This window comes from Festucalex cinctus, chromosome 8 (assembly GCF_051991245.1).
Source record: "Festucalex cinctus isolate MCC-2025b chromosome 8, RoL_Fcin_1.0, whole genome shotgun sequence".
In the NCBI taxonomy this organism is placed as follows: Eukaryota; Metazoa; Chordata; class Actinopteri; order Syngnathiformes; family Syngnathidae; genus Festucalex; species Festucalex cinctus.
Window position 1 is genome coordinate 29,733,145 of NC_135418.1, and position 17,823 is coordinate 29,750,967.

General features: G+C 39.8%; 1 long non-coding RNA gene across 1 annotated transcript in view; it reads left to right on the plus strand.

Moving 5' to 3' along the window:
• LOC144023502 (uncharacterized) overlaps positions 1-17,823 on the plus strand; it is a 46,616-nt gene that overhangs the window by 17,283 nt on the left and 11,510 nt on the right. The window lies entirely within an intron of this gene.

Genomic DNA, 17,823 nt, shown 5'->3' on the forward strand with positions numbered 1-17,823 from the left:
GACTAATAAAAATCTGCGCAGGAGTTTTTTTTTTTTTTTTAACAAAGTGGTTTCCCGAGCTCATAAGTGGAAGAATTGTGTTTCCTGAGCTTGTAAACGATTCCCAATGACGATAACGATTCCCTCTAACGAGCCAATTATCAAAAGAAAAGATTCCATTCACGTCAAGCTGCAAAAAGAACCCGAGATGACTCATTTCGTTTATTTTATTGCCCTCATCACAAAACGTCTTCGCAAAAAGCACAGTTGATGCAAATTCCCAAAATCCCCCTCGGTGTTTTCTCCCATCTTGTCAAGGAAAACAAAACTCATTTTGTGGAACAAAGGAATGAGACACGGCCGATGGAACGGATGCCAAAGGGGGCAACGTTGATCACCATCTGATGCGATATTATAAATGAGTGTAACGTTAGTTGATGCAGCGTGACATCGGCTGAATGAAACGAGACGCCGCTGGTGAAATGATCGTCGTCGTCGCTGATTTTCCGTTAGGGATGTAACGTTACGTAAACATCACGATATGACTCGTTCTCCTTCCATTAACGCGGATTTGAAACGTAGAAGGGCCAAAACATGCCTTGTGAAAATTAAATTGCACTAAAAAAAAAAAACAAAAAAAAACGGAGAAACGGAAACGTCTCCCCGTCGCGCTTGTCAACTTTCAACATATGAAAGCGCATTTCATCGTGCTTTTTGTTTTGTTTAGTTTTTTTCTTCTTCTTCTCTGTGTCGTCTGGTTGGAGGATTATGCGAGTCGTGCGTCTCCCTCCGCTCACAGGAAATCGTTTTTCCTCTTATCAGAGCGTTCATCAAGGATTGGAACCGAGTAAAAGTCATAACGGCACTCGGCAGTAATCATAATCATGTCAGCAAAAACAAGTAAAAATGATGAATTGACAGATATTGAACAACAGGATATTGTTGATATATTTGACAAAATAAATGTTTGCAAAGAAGATGATAGAATTTGGAAAATCCCAAATGGAAGAATAACGACTTAATGATGATAATAAATAAATGAATTATGATTATCCATCATAACCTTTGACGGTGGCCAACTTTGAATAGTTCTGAGGGGAATTTCTGGGAAAGTTACTTAAAAAAAATTCTTCAAATTCTGGCCAGCGGCAGTGCAACCTCTCATGATACACGGTACATTCCTCAGCATAATCAATTATCATTGTTATTCAATAATTAAGCATCAATTGGGTCCTAAGGAGTGCAACAAAGCAAATTTAATATCCATACACATCATCATGGGGCACATTTATGTAATATGTGGTATCAAAACGACCTCAATTGTACCGTTATGTACGTTATATTTAATGTTCTTATACTACACCTCTTCTGTACACTTACATATTACAATTTTTATACATTGTAATGTATAGACTTCATATTTACATGTTTTATGTCTATATGCCTCTAATATTCTATACACTTCATTATATTTCACTTGAACCCCAATGGATGTTATTTTTCATGTTCTGATTGCCTCTAGTGGAACATATTTACTACTCATGTTCACTGCATGCCGATCTAAGATCTCCTATTGGCCTTTGAATGCTCTAAACCAATGGCAGGAGAGATTTTTCATGTTGATTTAAAAAATAAAAAAAAAATACCTCAACTATCGGTATCGGCCGATACTGCAAAGCTGGTTATCGGACTCGGTATCGGTGGGCAATGATGGTATCGGAACAACACTAGTACTAATAATGAAGATATCTGCCTTATTCGCCTAATTCTGCATATTTGCGTCATGTTTAACGGTCGCATACTTACATCATCGTTTGTTTGTTTTTTTACAAAATAGTACTCCATCTTGAAAATGAACAAAAAAACCATCTTGGTTACATATTGACAAATTAATCAGCCTTGACGTTTCTAAGCACATCCTCTTTGTTTGTTTGTTTGTTTGTTTGTCTGTGATGTTCACCAAAAAAAAAAAAATGTTGGCTTTGATTTATTTATTTAGTTTATTTTTCTTTTTTTATAACATGTTTGACATTTCCCACTTATTCAACTCGTTTGCTAGGAACTGAGCCAAAAAAAAAAAAAAGTGTTTCTTGTCCATTTTGTGATGATCACAAGATGCTTTTTTTTTTTCTTCTTGTAAGAAATATGTAACTCTTCTGAAGGAACGACATTTAATAGCCAGCCTATCTATCTTCTTAGATGGCCATCCTCACACCGCAGCCTACGTCAAAGAAAAAAAAGCCACAGCCTAATTTATACACAAGCACGTTTTTGTTTTTTTGCAGTAACATTGTTAGCACGCACTAAAAACCAAACAAAACGTAATGCAACACATACCCACACACTCATTCAACATAATCTCCTTAAACACATTGTTAGCACGCAATTGACTAACAAATACGCACTCATACGCGCACGAACATAAAACAAAAGTAAATATCAAAGACAACCCAAGTAAACATCAAACGCATTTTTTTTTTTTTCTCTCAACGCGCAATCGTCTTTTTTTTGTTTTGTTTTGTTTTGTTTTTTGTTTTGGTTTTTTTTCCAGCACGAAAAATCCTTTTGAAGGTTTTGGCTGTGCAGCGTTTCAACCGGATTCAAGTCGGACTTTGGTGGCTCCAAAATCTTCATTTTCATTTTCGGATCGCTTAAACTCATTTGCCCCCCCAAAAAAAAAAACGTATAAACAAAAGAACACAATATTCCGTGGGCCTTGCAAAATCAGTCCAAATCCAGTAAAGCAGCCGGGATTGCTTCAGTCAAAATGGCTGCCAGTCAATGAGTTAAGGACCTGCTTGAGGTCACCAGGTGATGGTTGCATTGCTTTAAGCCACCTCTTCATGTCAGAAGCTGCATCATAAAAAAAGAAGAAAAAAACCCCGTGTAAAAACACATTCTTGGGAGTGAAGGACAAAGTATTAGAAAAATGTTCTCACACGTTTTTGGGTTTTAATGACCTAATAAGTAATCAATAACATTTCCCTTTCTCAATTGGGGCAATCTTGCAAGGCTTGGTGATACTGCCCTCTAATGGATCATCCGTGCAATGCATGACATATATACGTCCGGGTTTGAATGGGGGGGGGAAATAATACTATACTCATGAAATAGAGTGATGAAAATCTCACGTATTTATTATGATACGTTTGGCTTTAGAGGATTAAATTAATAATAATAATATTTCCATTTGATTGGTGATCTTAAACATTAAAGTTGGAAAACAAGAATGTGAAAAGAGAGTAAAGAGATTTTTTTTTAGTACTTTTTTTTTTTTTTTTTTTTTTTTTTTTTTAATGAGACTTAAGTCCAATTTATTAAATCTCAAGTTTAGTCAGATCTGAATTTAGAGTTGAGGTTAGGCCTGGTTGTTGCGGACTTCAGTTTAGTCAGGTCTGAATTTGGGGGTAGAGTTGGGTCTGACTGTCGATTCTAAAATTCGATGCAAACTCCTGAAGTCGAGTCTGCTCTGGACTGATGAGTCCAACTCAAATCTAGTCTCAGTACTGACTCCCAAGTTTAGTCGGGACTGAATTTGGAGTTAAGTTTTGCCTGCTGAGTATTATCGTCAAATATTTATCGTCTGTGCTGTGTTTGTCTTGTTGCTTTTTAGCACTAATGTGGGGGAGTCTTGCTCCCATCATGATAAGCTTGAAACATGTTTTGAAAGAAGCGCATGCATGCATGAGGCTGACTGTATTAAAACCCTTCGGGCCACTTTTCGACAGTGTGACATAAGAAGTAAAAAAAAAAAAAAAAAAAAAAAAAGCCTACTTGTTGGAAATCATGTAACTGGCGTCTGGTTGAAATACTTTGAAGGCCCCTGAAGGTGCACATGTTTCAAAAGCAACTCTTGGTTTTGTTTTTTTTGCTCGTCTCATAATACATACCAATCTGTGTCAATTTGACTTATGTCATAGCACAAATCAAATTGATTTTTAACAGCATCTAAGAGAGCGAGAGAAAAAAAAGAGCAAAACGTAACAACAATTGGCCAAATCATTAGGTACACCTCCATCATTAGAGTCGATGACTCCTCTGCTCTTCCTCTTGTTTGCGTGTGTTTTGAATCAAAAACATTCCACAAGATGTTTACGTTTTGAACAAAACTTTATTAGGCCGCAAATAGTTTCCAACAAGACAAGAAGAAGAAACAGCAGCAGCTTAACACCCAATACTTGCTGTTAGGGCAACAGGAAGTAAAATTACACCAACAGGAAGTCCTGTTGGGACAGCAGGAAGTTGAATCTGGAAAACAGGAAGTTCTAACAGGACAACAAGAAGTTCTATCAGGTTCCTCCCCGTGGCTTTTATACTGTTTTGTATTATTGTTTGTTCAATTAAAAGAACAACAGGAAGTAAAATCACACCAACAGGAAGTCCTGGTGGGATAACAGGAAGTTGACGCGCGAAAACAGGAAGTTCTATTTTTTTTTTCTTAAATTCGTTTATCCATCCATCCATTTTCTTGACCGCTTATTCCTCACAAGGGCCGCGGGGGGTGCTGGAGCCTATCTCATCTGGCTTTGGGCAGTAGGCAGGGTACACCCTGAACTGGTTGCCAGCCAATCGCAGTAAATTCCTTTATTAATTCCAAAATCAAGCCACAAACTGAGCACGCAGAACAAAACCGTGCTGTAACAGGAAGTTCTATCAGGACACTAGGAAGTAAAAGCAGCCAAACAGGAAGTTGTGTCAGGCCAGCAGTGGTGGACCACTGCTTCCCTCTGCTGGACTTCACCGCTTACTGCAACTCCAGCTCATCTGGCTCCATTGGCAAGCAGCTACACTTGTTGGGTGTTTTCAATTTTTTATTATTGTTATTTTTGTTTTTTTCGAATGACGCTTTCAAATTTTCAGTGGTCGGTTTTGAAATTTGTGTTTTCACGTACGAGTTATCATGCGTGGAAGCCTGCGGATTGCAAGCATGTGCATGCGTGTCGGTTGTTGTTGTTGTTGGAGAGGCAGCGTAATACGAGCGTGGCTGTTTACGGCCACATGTGGATGTCCTGCTGCGCTTTTTGCATAAAAGCATAATTGCGCAATTACAGGCCGCTGTCCCGCAGAGATTTTTATGTTGTTGTTTTTTGGTTTTTGTGTGGCGCCATTAAGCGTTACGAGAAGTTCATAACGTTTCCTACCCTTGTTAGCGTGTTAAAAAAAAAAAAAAAAAAACACAGCAAAATGTTTCTCGTTGTTTGCTTGAACGCCAAATCGTCTGAAACAGAAAAACAAGATGGCGCCTACGACAGAATAATGATATTATTATATTGATATTGATTTAATATTTAAATAATTTTACTAATTTATTTACTTTTGCAATGTTACACAAAAAAAATTGTCAGTTATGAAAATGTGTATTATATCTTCAATTTTAACATTTTAAATTATTTTTTGACTTTTTGAAGCACAATTTCTGAGGAATATTGATATTGAGTTAATATTTAAATCATTTTATTTATTTAATTACTTGTGCAAAGTTACACAAAAAAATGGTCAGTTATGAAAATGTGTACTATATCTTCAATTTTAACATTTTAAAACATATTTTATGTTTTGACTTTTTGAAGCACAATTTCTGAGGAATATTGATATTGATTGAATTGGATTTAATATTTCAATAATTTTACTTATTTATTTACTTTTGCAATGTTACACAAAAAAAAATTGTGCCAGTTATGAAAATGTGTATTATATCTTCAATTTTAACATTTTAAAACATATTTTATGTTTCGCCTTTTTGAAGCACAATTTCTGAGGAATATTGATGTTGATTTTAATTGGATGTAATATTTAATTTTAGTTATTTAATTCCCTTTACAATGAAGCACAATTATAAAATATTCTAATAATCGTTATTGTTAGCCTTGTATCGTATCGTATCGTATCGTGTCGTATCGTGTCGTGTCGTACCTCCTGCAGGCAGGAGTGTGCGGCGACGCATCGCCATGGCGACGGCCCCCATCAATTCTTCTTTCCTCCCCCCGAATCTGCCAGCACGCCTGCCGGCAGGCTGAGCGGGCGTCCCTCGCCATTCCTCATCTGTGATTGAAGACGGGGGTCCCCGCCGAGGGGGTCTCGTCTCGTCTCGTCTCGTGTCGGGGAGGCAGATGGACGCCCTCATTAGAGCGCCTTTCCAATTGTCTCGCAGGAAAAGAAAGGAAGAGATGCGGGCTAATTAGCGTGTGAGGAGGGGAAAAAAAGGCGATTTGAGGGCAGAACGTTGAATGAGTGGATGGAGACGGAAAAGATTATTTTATTTTTTTTTGCTTTCATGCGTGTTTTCTGCAGGCTGCCACGAGGACCACTCTGGCTCCCTCTAGTGGGCCGCAAAAGAATCACTCAAGACTATAAAATGGCACAACATTTTTTATTTTTTTTTTGTAATTTGTCATCACAATGCATTCACCTTCAATCTTTTGTTTCCAAAAATGTATGTAGCTAAACAGGGAAAAAAATGGATTGCATTTGAATGGAATCATTAAGTACATTTTTTCTCATGTTTGTGAACATATTTAGGGTTCCCTTTTTGCATTTGTTTTAATCTATTCCCCTTTATCCATGAGAAACCTTTTTTTTTTTGCCTTTTTTTTTTTTGCCTCCCAATCCCTAACGTGTTTATTTTCATTTGATTCCTCACGACTGTTTTTGTTAAATAAATAAATAAATAAATAAAAATAATAATAATTAAGCTTTTGTAAATGTTAATTGTCTGGGAATTTTTGCTAAATTCAAATGTTATTTTCCTTACTCTAGGACCTTTTTATTCATGTTTCATTTTTAAAATGTAGTAATAAATAATAAATAAATTTTATTTATTTTACATTTTATTTATTTATTTTAGATAAATTTATTAATTTTAAATGCATTTTTTATATGCATTTATTTTATTTTAAATGCATTCGTTTATTTTAAATGCTTTTATTTATTTTATTTTAAATGCATTTATTTATTTTAAATGCATTTATTTATTTTAAAAGCATTTATTTATTTTAAATGCATTTATTTATTTTATTTATTTTTTCAATGTATTTATTTATTTATTTATTCATTCATTCATTCATTCATAAAGCACTTTCTAAGTAAAGTTGAGATGAGTTGTGGTCATGATGGTCCAAATCCTAATGAGAGCCATTTGTAATATTTATCTGCTCTTTATCTGTTGTTAGCATGCGTCCCTAATGAATTGTCCCAGTCCGCGAGAGGCTTTAAATCGAATCGAATCGAATTGAATGGAATCGAAGCGAGCGAGCGCCCGCCCGCGTTCTATGAAATTCTCCCAACATATTTCACAGCAATTTGCAGCAATTTGTGTTGACTGTACGAGTGCGCGCGATTGTGTTGTTATCACGCGGACAGATATTGCCTGGCTGTTGCTCGGAATGCAAATGGCCGCCCGTGCCGTCCCGTCATGCATTATGCATTGATTGGGGGCAATTCAAGCGATGCGCCTCCATGCATGATTCATATAGCGCCGAGCGCGTTTAGCGCCTCGTTTGTGTTCCTCGGCGCCACCCGAGCGGTCGCCCGCCGTTGAATAATACAGCGCGACGTCGACGTGACGGGTCGCAGGTGCGCAGGTGGCGACCGCTCTCCTCGCTGTGTTCAACTTGGACGTTGTTAACCGTGCATTATTTAAAAAAAAAAAAAAAAAAAAAAAAAGGACTTCCACTTGAAATGGATTCCAGTGGAATTTCCTGCAACGCCATCTTGATAATACGAACGTATTGACTGACCGATTGATGACTCTAAATAACTCAGTGACCTACTATCGATTCACATTTCGATTCACGGGAGTTCAGAGCGACGTCATCTTTTGGTGCTTTTCTATTGGCTGCCGTGAGATGACATCACTTCCGTGTGACACACTTTCAAACGTCCGGTGAATATCAAAATAAAAGTACTTTACAATCACTTCAAATCATCCCCAAAGGCTCATTCATTAAATTAATTACCGAAGACAAAAAACCAAGGACATTTTTGCTAGAATTATTGTTATAGTTTTGTAAACGTAAAATGTAGTTTCAGTTTTCGTTTTTTAAAAAGCATTTTCCTTTTTATTTTGTTAACGAAATTGTTTTTGAATTTTACTTTTCATTTTTTTCCGTTGTTCTATTCTGCTCTTCCTCCCTCGCACCTGTGCTCCTCGTTACTAGTCCTTCCTCGTTTGTGTAACTCCGCCCCCAAACCCGCCCTCTCTCTTTCGTCACGTTTTTTTTTAAATTCCCGAGCGTCCCGCATTCTTCCCTTTCCGCTTCCCCATCAACTTTCTCTGCCTCCCTGCAATCTTCTCACCCTCCTCCTCCTCCTCCTCCTCCTCTTCATCTCATCCTCCTCCTCTTCCTCCCTTTCCTTATCACACCTTCAGCAGTGCACCTGCGTCGTTTTTGCTTTGCTCGCCGTCGCATTTGGAGCGCGGCGTTAACAATTTCATGGCCGGAGAGAAATCTCCTCCTCTTCCTTATCTTCTTATTTTTGGGGAAAGGCAACTCGGAGTGGAAAGTTTTTTTTTTTTTTTTTATAGGTTAAGTGGTTCCTCAGTGGAAAAATACGACAACGTCACACGCGCACTTTAGGCGAGTGAGTGAGTGAGGATGAAGACGAGGAAGTGAAGTGAAGGTGTTTATCTCTCTCTGAGCACGCCGCCGCATTAAAAAAAGAAAAAAAGAAAAAACATTTTCGGGATTACCTGCAGCTGCCTCCTGCGGGAGCAAATCTTCCAGCAGGCAAGAAAAGGAAATGAGGGATTGGCGAAAATGAGGGAAATTGGATGAAGAAGAGGAGGGAGAGGAGCAAAAGGAAGGAGAAAAGATTTCATTCACGGATTAGAATACTTCCATAAATTTGAATAACACTTTTTTTTGGGGGGGGGCTGAACATAGCAAAAAAAAAAAAATGTTTTAGGCAATCATATATTTCAAATCATTTATTTTCACATTCTTTGCATTTGATGAGCACGTCAGCTTGCTTGCGTTTTAGTGTTGGACGTCCAACAGGGGGCAGCATTGCACTGCCGAGCTCAAAATGAAAGCTCATTCGCTCTCGCATCCATATTCATCATCATAACAATCAGCAGCAGAAGAATTTAGAAACATTTATTTTTTTTGTTTTTTGTTTTTTTAAATACAAGTAAGTTGCGGAGAAAATTGTATAGAAACGTCACTACATCTGCAAAACGTGCTCGCTCGCTCTCTTTCTATCTCTCTCTCTCTTCTCACTCTCTTTCGCTCTTTCTCTTTCTTTCTGTCTCTCTCTCTCTATCTTTCTTTCTTCTCTTTTTTCTCTCTCTTACTCTCTTTGCTCTCTTTCTCTTTATCTCTCTCTTCTCACTCTCTCTTTTGCTCTCTTTCTTCTCTCCCTTTCTCTTTCTTTCTAGGATACAAAATGGAGTAAAAGAACATACATTGATGTTACGTTATACAGCAAATTTTTAAAAACATTTAGTGTAAGGAAGTTTAAAATAATAAAAATAATAATACATTTCAAATTGAACATATTTAAAGGTTTTTGGGAGCAAATGAGTTAAGTGTCCCAAAGACGTATTTATACGTTTTTGTTGGGGTTTTTTTTTTGTTTTGTTTTTTAATGCTGATTAACATACTGAAACAAGATTTGTTTGCGATAAAACAGGTCAATTATTTTATAGTACTCTAAAAAAAAGACATTGGGGAAAAAAAACAGGCTTTGCTTTTATCTGAAAACGTGTGCCCGAAACCCAAACCCAAGCTCGAAACCCGCCTAACTTTAAAACCCCCGAGCATTGTTCGACGACAACCCTGACTCCCCGCTTGAAGCCATTTTCTCCCTGGCAGAGGTAACAAGTGTTTTTGCTGCCGTCAAACTCGTGTTTTCCAACGACTCGCCGGCGAGTCCCGAAAGAAAACAACGCGAGTCTCGCGTGGCCGTTCGTCGGCGCTCCCCCGAGAGCTCGGCTTGCCGATGAATACGTTCCGCCAGGCTGGTTTATTCAACGCCATCCTTCTCCTCCTCCTGCGAGCGAGCGCCTTTGTAGTGGAGGCCGCCCGGCGAACATGAAGGTGACCGTCTCCGAGGACTCCAATAAACAGCGGGCGGAATCAAGATGAGCTTGTACGCCGCCGGCCTGCCCCCTGAAGGGATTTGGGACTTTGTTGTCTCGCGCAAAAAACGTCATGTCGGATGATTCGAGTTGCCAAACGTGCGCCGCGACTTTCCCGGGAGACCTCGGATGGACGGATGTGCGTGCGTGCGTGTTTGCGAGCGGCTGATGTTGGTTTGAAAGGATTTTTCTCGTCTTTTCCAAAGGATGAATAATAACCATGTTGTCAATATTCAAATGATTCCCGGGGGAAGGGAGGCGTCGAATGAATATTTGATAACGGGCGACGTGAGCGCCGATACAGCAAAGTCACGCAGGGCAAATCCAAGCTGGAAAAACGGGACGGATTGACGAGCGGTCGTCATGCTGACGATGGCGCGCATCATCACACTGACATTTTTATTTATTTATTTTTGTTAACTACAATTCACATCAGACCGCCACCATGAGCTGGTCGTGGAAATGGTCACTGATCTATATATCTAATCTATATATGTGACTGGATAGCTGCTAAGACTTTTGAGGTGGCGCCGCCGCCATATTGCTCCTCCCAAGAAACGTTACCATCCTATACATTTACGGTTTTGAAATTGGAGAATATTTGAGGCAGTACTTCGTAGGAACAGCATCATTTATCATGTTTTAATTTTTGTTATTAAATAAGAGGACTTAAGACAGTTTACAACTTGTCTTAAATACATGTAGAAACTATACAGAGAGAGAGAGAAAAGGGAAGAGAGGGAGAGGGGAAAGGGAGAGGGGAGAGAGAGAGAAATAAAAGAGGGAGAAGAGAGAGAAGAAAGGGGGAATAGAGAGTGAGAGGGGAAGAGTGAGAGAGAGAGAGGGGGAAGAGAGGATAGAAGGGGGGGAGACAGACGAGGAGAGAGAGGGAGAAGGGAAGAGAGGGGAGAGAGAGAGAAATAAAAGAGGGAGAAGAGAGAGAAGAAAGGGGGAATAGAGAGTGAGAGGGGGGAGAGAGAGAGACAGAGGGGGAGAGTGAGGGAGAGGGGGGGAAGAGAGGATAGAAGGGGGGGGAGACAGACGAGGAGAGAGAGGGAGAAGGGAAGAGAGGGAGAGGGGAGAGAGAGAGAAATAAAAGAGGGAGAAGAGAGAGAAGAAAGGGGGAATAGAGAGTGAGAGGGGGAGAGAGAGACAGAGGGGGAGAGTGAGAGAGAGGGGGAAGAGAGGGAGTGAGAGAGAGGGGGGAAGAGAGGATAGAAGGGGGAGAGACAGACGAGGAGAGAGAGGGAGAAGGGAAGAGAGGGAGAGGGGAGAGAGAGAGAGAGAGAAATAAAAGGGAGAAGAGAGAGAAGAAAGGGGGAATAGAGAGTGAGAGGGGGGAGAGAGAGACAGAGGGGGAGAGTGAGAGAGAGAGGGGGAAGAGAGGATAGAAGGGGGGGGAGACAGACGAGGAGGGAGAGGGGAGAGAGAGAATTGAGGGAGAGGGAAGCAAGGAGGGAGAGAGACAGAGAGAGAGAGAGGGGAAGAGAGAGAAAGAGAGAGGGAAGAGGGAAAGAAGAGAGAGGGAGGGGGGGGAAGAGACATAGAAGAGAGGAAAAGGGGGAGAGAGAGCGAGAGAAGGGGAGAGGGAAGCGAGGAGGGAGAGAGACATAGAGAGAGAGGAAAGAGGGACAGGGGCAGAGAGATATTGGAGGGAGATAGAGAGATTGATTAATATGTATATTAAAGAATTGTAAGTGTAATTCAAGAAAAGATGCCTCTGCCAAATCTAATATTGGGGTGTAATAAACTGAACGTTCAAAGGAAAACACTTGTTCATTTTTTTTTCACTTGTTCAAAAAATAGTGAGCAACCCACCAGACAAAAAGCGCATTCCAGCCTTATACTAAGTGCGTCCGAGCCGTATATGTCTCATGTGTACGTATAGCGTATCGTTTAGAAACGGTCGTCTGCTGGTGAGGTGTGTGTAGCAAGATGGCCGCCATGTGACTTTCAACAGCTTGTCCCGCTTGCCAGCATCCTTCTGGAGAATTCTTAGTGGTGGCTGTGCTCTTGAGAAACGTGCGTTACCAAATGTTGACGTGGGTCTCGTTTTAGAGGGCTTCGTTAAAACATAAACAAAAACGGGTATTGTGTGTAATTGTGTCCATTTCGTCTAAAAAAAAAAAAAAAAAAAAGGGTGTTTTCAAGGCGTCATGGCTGACTTCCTGTGTCTTTTATTTTTGGATGTTTCTCCTGATGTCGCAAGCGAATCTTGACGTTGCCGATCATCCCGCCGTTTGACTTTATAAGGCAAAGTTTGAAACCTTGGACAAACTTTCAAAGTTTGCATGCGTGAGGAGACTCGAGAAGAATTTGATGATAAGTAAAAGTTGCGCCTTCACACACGCCGGCCACAAGTCGCCCTGCTGAGCCAAATATCTTCTCGGACTGATCTCATCATCTCGGAAGCGGAATCGCCACAATCCTCTCGGCCCCTTCAAAGATCCCATTTTGGGGGGGGGGGGGGGGGATAAATGTCGGCGCTAAACGGGAAGGACGGCAGGGAATCGCTTTGCCGTTTTTCTGTTTCTCTTTCCAGCTCAAATGTCATATTTCATTTCGTTGAATTTCATGCCACATTTCGACCTACAAAACATGTCACATATTTGACGTCATATTTATCTACTCCTCATATTGAATGTCAGGACTGGAAAGTTCTCATTTGGAATACACGTCACGCATACTGTACAGACGTCGAGATAGCAAATGTAATGTTATTTAATATTTCATGTCGATATTGGTACAACAATCTTCTAGTTTACCATTTTTTTTTCCCCTCAAATTGTGATTCTCACAAATTTTGTTACGTTGTCATTTTGAATGTGTCCATGTGGAATCCTCAATTTTTTTTTGCCAGTGCTGTTTCAACATATCAGACGCTTACATATTAAAAAAACAAACAAACAAGGCAGCATCAAGCTCGTAACTTTTGTCAAAGTGGCAAAAAACAAAACAAAACACAAACTGTGAATGTTATTAAGTTCGTATGAAAAATCCAAATCGGTTTTTTTTGGGTTTGTGTGGAATTCCCCGGCATCCATTTTGCCGGGCTGTTAAACGAGGGGACGCCATCCGCTTAACGAGCTGAAATCAATTAAGACAAAGTCATCCATTTGCTCCAGTCGTTAGCTCTGATTACTTCCAAACACATTTATTATCCCTCGCACACGCTCCTTTTTTTTTTTTTTTTTTTTTTTCACTTCACCCTCCCAGACGCCGCAAATTGAATGTAAGTGATTAAAATAATTAGACACATTTAAACGAGCCAATTAAGCAGTTGATTAGCAGAGGGAGGACTTTATTAATAATCTCCGCTCTGGGAACACCAAAATTCCCCCGGTGACTCGCGCCCTAACCTAGAAAACGGGTCACACGGGGACGAGCGCTCGTACGCAAATCCGCGACATCATCGACAAGAAATAAAAGAAAAATGTCTAAAACAATTTGTTTCGATAGCAGATGTCATACAAAATGTGCTGCACATAATGAAAACAGACAAAAGTCAAGAAATACAAAAATTACCAAAGAAATTACATGATTTTTCTGTTTTTTTTTTGTTTGTTTTTTTGTTTTTTGGTAAACTGTAGTAATAGAATACAGTACAACATTAATATAATGTTGGAAATGTCTAACATTATTTTCTAACTTCATTAGCGTAGACCAGTCCCCAAAAAGTAAAGAAATAAACTACAAATGATCACCCCATAAAGTGCATTTTTTTCACATTGTTTACAACATGAATATCATGATAAAATATGCGTTGTGAATAGTGTTAATTAGGGCCCAACCGATTAATCGGCCGCTAAATATAATCGGCCAATTATTGGCCTTCAAACATCGGCCAATTATTTCCCCCCTTAAAACGTTATCGAAGAAAACTGAAGTTTCCGACGTTGAGAAAGTGCCCTGAATGCACCATTTTGCTTTTGTAGCATTAAGCCTGCTAGCATAAGATGCTAATAAATGCTAACTAGATTAAACTAGCCTAAAATGCTAGATTTATAGTCGACTAAAAATAGACAAAATAAAAACGGACTGAGGTTGACGAACTATCATAAAAACAAACACGCATGATTGAAATGCTAACATAGTTAGTGTAGCAAAACTGAGGTCCGCTAGCATAAGATGCTAATGAATGCTAACGTCAACACATTTTTAGGGAAGCTAAAACTGACACTAAATTTCAGAAACGGCGGATCAAATGAACACTAGAACGACGCCACTCGCATCGCTTTACTCACTCGAGCGTCTCGCGAGCTTCATTTGCTGGCATAATGGCGCCGTCTTCCTTTTTTTTTTTTTTTTGTCAGCCGATGCCACGGCAGGGATGTCTGGCGCCGCGCGTGAGGCGACGGAGATAAGGCCGATGTTTGCTGAGTGTTTTCCGGGGATTTAGACGACAAGCGCACACAAACAAGTGGCGCGTGTGAGGATGGGAAAAAAAAAAAAAAAAAAGAACGAGGAAGCTCTCGGGCAGATTTCCCCCGCAATTCGTCACCGTGATTGTTCACATCTGTCTGAATCTAATCGGCGGAACTCCCAAAACAAGCACATCAATTTTTTTCTTTTTTTTTTTTTTTTTTTTCCCTTCTTGGCTGAGCTGCGGAATGAAGCTTCCTTCTTGATCCCTTCAAATATGCGCACACGCACGATTTCACGGGAATTGTCACAGCAAAGCCACTCAACTACTTTGGGCATCGCTACAGTCAAGATGGGAAGGAAATGCACAACTGTTTTTTTTTTTGTTTTTTTGGTGACTCTTACCTCACTTTTTAGTGGTGATACGTTCTCAAGCAATAAGTGAATTTCCGTCAACTCGCAGCTCTAGTTATTATTTTATTTTTTTGTGAGGATTTCCACCTCTGTTAAGCTATTATGAACCATTCGAAATACTTGTTACACTTAATAAATTAGGGATGTAACAATATCCGGACATCACGATATGATATTAGCACGATATTGTGGGAGGTTGGTGATACAAAAAAGGTCACGATATTGTTAAAAAAAAAAAAAAAAAATCCAACCACACAACATTGTGCTTTTGTCCAATTCAGAAATGGAAAATCTTAGAAATATTATATATAAATATATACAGTATATATTGAGGCACTTACTTGCTAATAATAATAAAATTAAAACGAACTAAAAAAAAAATAAAAAAAATAAAATAAACTCATACTAAAAACAAACGAATAACACCAACCACAAAATATTGTGCTTTTGTTCAATTCAGAAATGGAAAATCTTATAAATATTATATATAAATATATACAGTATATATTGAGGTACTTACTGTCTAATAATAATAAAACTAAAGCGAACTAAAAAAAAATAAAAATACAAAAAAATAGCCACCGGAGGGTGCTAGAACTGCACAAATGGAAATCAGCCCGACTGATTTTGCAAGGCCCACAGAATATTGTGTTGTATTGCTATAAAAGATGGAACCTAGCAAAAGAAAGATTCGAGTCTCTTCTTTCATCAGGAAAAAAAAAAAAAGTAAATTTGTATCAATTTCCGTTTCGCAGCAATGGGGTCTGTTTTGTGGACTGTTTTTTGCACAATGGTTTGTTTCCGGTTCGGCTCGCGACGTGCGGGCTGCGTCAAAAATACTTTTGCTTCCGACCTTGTGTACGCAACCCGGACCGGAAATAAACTGATGTGCAAAAACACGTCCCGCCTCTTCCGTGTCATATACCACATTAGTATTCGAATATAGCTACATTTCATCATTATTCACAAACCTCTTGAAAACAGCGGGGAAACTAGCTTGTTGCAACGTGGCCCTGTGGATGATCTCTTCTACTCTGCTGCCCCCTGCTGGCCGTTTTTTTGTAATAACTACCATCGCTTTAAGCGACCTCTTCAGGTCTGAAGCTGCATTACAGCCTTCTGTATGCTCTCGCATAAAAACAAAAGCAAAACGTATAAATACGTTGTTGGGCAAAATATTCAAAACGTGTTTAGACGTTTTTGGGGTTGAATGAGTTAAAGGTTGAAATTTGATTGTGAATAAGCAATTCAATGATACAGCTACCTTTTATTTATTTATTTATTTATTATTATTTTTAAATTATATGCTATAATTTTGAAAAAGTGTCTATCGATATCTGTATCGGCGATACTGGCCCTGTATTTACTTGGTATCGGATCGATACCAAAATTTGCAGTATCGCACGCCGCTATGAAGAAGTGTCGGGTTGTGAGTTTTGCTCTCTCCAGATCCTTTTGACATTTAAAGAGAGTTAAAGTAAAAAAAAAAAAATGTGCGCATTCTCATTTTCTCCACTTTGTGTCTCTGGCGTCCTGTTTTGGGACAAAAAGGTTTGGCCTTTCGGATTATTGTAATGGAGCCGGCCTCATGTCATTAGCCATCTAGGGGGCTTCACTGCCTTTTAAACCCCCCAAAACCCAAATGGAAGCCATGGAGAAAGTTAATCCGGACTAAAAATGAACCAAAAAAAAATCAGTCGCTAATCTCCCATTGTGGGACACTCGAGCAGCTAATTGACATTTGTTGGCGGAAAATGGCAAACATGCTCGCCAAACAATAAGAACACGTCGCAAAGTTCCTCGCTGCACACTTTGACGCCGCGTTCAAGCGGACGCGCGTCCGCTTTGCTCCTCGCCGCTTGCTCGGCGTGTCATCCGAGTTGCTTTAGTTCAGGGGTGGCCAAACTTTTTCTTCTGAGGGCCACATACAGAAAAATAGAAAGCTGCAAGGGCCACTTTGATTTTTTTTTTTATTTTTTATTTTTTAGTTAATACATTCATTCCCAGACCAGCAAAAAATGCATCATTTGACGTTTTTTTCCGTCAATGGCAGTGAATGAGTTAAACATGGTAAAAATCAGTGAAGCAATTGCAAATTGTTGATGTAATGTACAGTTACTTATTGAAAAATTTCAAATCTGAGATTTCAAGTTTAGGTTTCAAATGAGAATTAAGGTTCCAAGCTTTCACATTAAGATTAAAGCATATATTCGGGTTTTAATAAATTTCAGGTTTGATGGTTTGGATCTAATCTTTGGTTAGGGTTCTCGGCCTGATTTTAAAGTTTCAAGATAGGATTGCAGTTTCAAATTGGCATTTGAAATTAGGGTTTCTATCTTGGGTTAAGGTTTCAAATGATGGTTACAAGCCAGGTTTTTGATTTTTGAGTTCAAGTCTGGGTTAGGGTGTCAAATTAGAAGCCTTGCTTTAAGAGGTTTAAAGTGGGGTTCCTATCTCATGTTGAGGGTGTAAAACCCTAACTTGAAACCCTGAATTGAACGCCTCATATTAAAATCTGAACTTGAAACCCTAATTTGAAACCCCAGATAAGAAGCTGAAGCGGAAACTTAAAACCTTAACCGGGCGTTGAAACCAAACTGGAAACCCTACCCCACACTCCAAACCCCAACTCCTCCGTTTGCTGTCCTCGTTACCTCGCGTGTTTGTAATCCAGAAAGCTTGCGAGGACCTCGCGGGCTTCACGCCGCATTAGGCGCTTAAGCGCACCTTGACACGCGCCGGCGCCGACAAACCGCCGCCGCTCGCTGACGTGCCGGCGCCTAACGAGGGGAAACGCCGGAGAGGCTAACGAGGAGCAAAAAGCGCCGACGAGACTTTCGAGTCGAGCGACGTCGGCATCATCGGCGCCTCCGTTCGGAATTCTTTTGATTTAAAACCGGCATGATTGACGGGCGGCGGCGGCGGCGGCGGCGCTTCATTTCCCGCTCATGTCGGCCAAACGTGATTTACAAGGCAAACGGCGGGATGAC